General features: G+C 32.3%; 1 pseudogene across 1 annotated transcript; it reads left to right on the forward strand.

Annotated features, from left to right (window-relative positions):
* The first annotated feature begins 566 nt into the window (after nt 1–566).
* Nucleotides 567–3,122, forward strand: LOC143551637 (homeobox-leucine zipper protein ATHB-16-like; annotated as a pseudogene). The gene is made up of 3 exons (XR_013138536.1): nt 567–927; nt 1,364–1,749; nt 2,604–3,122. The product of XR_013138536.1 is annotated as a homeobox-leucine zipper protein ATHB-16-like (transcript).
* The last annotated feature ends 427 nt before the right edge of the window (nt 3,123–3,549 follow it).

The raw sequence follows: 3,549 nt of genomic DNA on the forward strand, positions 1-3,549 counted from the left end.
GCCATTACTAACGGCACATTGTCAGAAGTTTCCATTGTTAACGGCAACCTGTCATAGTTTCCATTGCGAATGACAACTTGACAAAAACATGACAGAAGTTGCCATTAGTAACGACAACTTATACATTCCCAATAATTTAAGTCTTACATTCCCTGACTTACCCTATAGGGTTTCTTCAAGTTGCCATTACTAATGGAGATTGCATTAATTTTGAAAAATTTTCAAACCCATGCTTAGTTGTGAAAAGAATTTCTTAAACAATATTAGTTCTGTAAAAAATTCTAGATCTTTTCACTTATCAAATATATACAAATAAATCAAGTAAAGTAAAATAAAATAGGCATGAAGAAGTCGAACCCGAGCTTTAGATCGAACTAGACTTAAAACGAGTTGAGCTTGGTTCGACTCGTTTACGCACCAAAACTTTATAAAAAAAATATAAAAAAAACTAAAATATCATCTTAATAAATTATTTTCATAATTTTTTAATGGATTAATAATTGTAAAATAATATAAAATAAAATAATTTAATATTCATTTTAGTTTCTTATAAGAAAAGGCCAGTGAATGACACCCCACACCACCCCACAACTTGTTCATCACATTGCTTCTTCTGCTTCATCCTCTCTTGGTTGTATAAAACTCACTCAGATTTTGAGAAAAAAATACAACAACAAAATTAACTTTCCCTTTCTCCCTTCTTGATTTTCTCAATACCCTTTCATCATTTTAACTTTTCTAAAAATACCCACAAACCAAAATTCTTGATATAAAATAAAATAAAACAGTTAGTTTTTATAAATCCCACTAGAAGATGCTTGGTTGAGCTCTTGTAATCTAGGATCTTGCTTCAAGTGTTCAAAACAATGAAGAGAAACTTCAATTGCTCTGATTCTTTGACTCATTTTCTCTCTCACCCACTTGAAGGTATTCAACATTGCTAGATTGTTCTTTCTCATGACCAATTATTGCTCAATCAAGAGCATTTATTCATAATTTAGTTGTACTTCATGCTTTAAGAGTTGTACTTTCACTGAGCACATCCAATTTTTTAGCCCTTGCTAGAATAGTGTTTTCATGTCCTTAGCAATTCCCATATTTTTTATTTATAAAAAAAGATCTATGAATTAACAACTTTTTATCCTTAGTTTTTAACTTTCTAAGAACTCGTCACACTATATGTTACCATAAATGGTAAAACTTTGATTTTGGAAATTTTAAAAACTAGCACAAGAAATTTTTAACTATTTTAATAATTTAATTATGTCATGTTACTAAGTTGATATATTTATTTAACCTTAAGATAGTCAACCCTATATTTTTCTAGCTTAAAAATTAACTATTCATTATTTTCTTAACATAGGTGAGATCAAATCCGAAGATGACTACATGTACAACACAGAAATCAAGTCAATGATGGACCGCGGTGGCGGTGTAGATGGAGAAGACTACGGCAGTGAAGAAACCGGGCAATTCGGTGACAAAAAGCGAAGATTAAGCAATCATCAAGTGAAATCACTCGAGAAAATATTCGAAGTCGATAATAAACTCGACCCGGATAGGAAAATGAAAGTGGCACAAGATTTGGGGCTGCAGCCTCGGCAAGTGGCGATTTGGTTCCAAAACCGCCGTGCACGGTGGAAGACTAAACAGTTGGAGAGAGATTACAATGTTTTGAAGTCTAATTATGATGTTCTTAAGCATAATTATCATAAACTCGAGCAAGAGAAAGAATCCTTAAACAAACAGGTGAGTTGTTTTAAATTTTGTTTGTTATTACTTATTAGTGCAAATAAACCTATCTATAGCATAATTTGAAAATAGGGGTGACATGGTGTAAATGAGATAAGCCCGGTTAATTAAATTTGAATCGAGTCGAAGTTAAATGATTTCAAGTCCAAACTCAAATCTAAAAATAAGTTTTCAAACCTAAAAATAAGTTTGTTAAATAAATAAATAAATTTGAGCATGAGCTGCTCGTAAGCCAATATAACTTTTATATTTTATATATATAACTTTTATTTAATACAGTAAATATAGTTATATAATAACTTATCATATATAAAGCTAAGATAAAAGTATAACTATAAATATATATAATTATAATTTTTTTAAATTAATTAATACATAATAAACATGCTCGAAATACAAAAACTATTTATAACTTGAATTTAAATTTTAAAAATAGAGCTCGAAACTAGCCAAGCTTGAGTTTTTGTATGTTGAACAAATCAAACTAACATTTAGGGGAACTCAAAATCAGCTCAACCTTTTTATTTTAGCGTCACAATTCTTTTAGGCATTAGTTATTCACACACATTTGAGTTATCCAGGCACCCTTTAACACGGGGTTCCATACGATCGTATAAGATAACCAAAGGGTGTATGAATACATATCCCTCCTTTTAAACCCCGTCGTCTTTTAAACTTGGCTTGACTTTTACCCCTTTATTTAAATATAGTTTTATTTAAATTAATGAAACAAGAATAAACCTATGATATAGAGTGGTACACCATCTAGACCCCTATTAAGTAAAACTTTTTTTTAATAATTAATATAATTTCCATATATGTTTTTGATGAAATCAATATTATGATTGCAGTTGTCAGAGCTAAAATCAAAGCTTCACGACGAATCAACAGAAAACAATGATGCATTCGAGTATAGAGACAAGGGGCTGTTCTTGGGATCTGATCCAACCAACACAAACCATGAAGTTTAAAAAAGCTTAAACTATGAAAAGACTCAAAAACTACTTGAATCAAAAGATGGGCTTTCCGACAGTGATTCAAGTGGGGTTCTAAACGATGAAAACATTAATATTAGCAATGGTAACGGAAGTCTATCGCTAAATATCCCAAGCATTGGTCTGTCTTCTCTTTGTTCATCGTCTGTTACGACAGAGCGTATAGATACGACTGTGTATCAACCGCAGCAAGATCCCTATTTAGCTAGTAATGCCGAGGATGAATCTTGCAACATATTTTTAGTCGACCAAGCGCCTAATCTTTGTTGGTATTTTCGGGATCATATAAACTAATAGTTTATATAGTTCGTAGATGAAGTACCAAGATGTTTAAGAAATCGAATAATTGTGTAACATTTTTAAAATTTTATGAAATATATTAAAAATAGTTGGAAAATACATGTGTTTACAAAAGCGAAAATTTCCAAACTAGCCCCTTAATAGAAAGATTCCAAGCTTATTCCCCCTAAATTTGTATTTCCAGCTTTGTCCCTTTTCTGTCGCATCATCGACGATGTGTTAGGTTGTCCCGCTGATTAGTTAACAGACCAATCACAGCAAGACACGTGGCCGGAAACACATCGTCCCTGATGTGCTAAATACCTTAACTCATTGTCCTAGACGTGTTATGGCCAAGCGTTAACGATGAGATGCTGAACGACCATAACACGTCGAGGACGAGGAGATAAGGTGTTTAACACATCAGGACGAGGAGATAATGTGTTTAACACGTCGTGGACAAGTAGATACGGTGTTTAACATGTCGGGGATGAGGAGATTATGTGCTTAACACGTTGGGGAC

This window comes from Bidens hawaiensis, unplaced genomic scaffold (assembly GCF_021521415.1).
Source record: "Bidens hawaiensis isolate Kalapana, Puna unplaced genomic scaffold, B.hawaiensis_p1.1 tig00016505_1, whole genome shotgun sequence".
NCBI lineage: Eukaryota > Viridiplantae > Streptophyta > Magnoliopsida > Asterales > Asteraceae > Bidens > Bidens hawaiensis.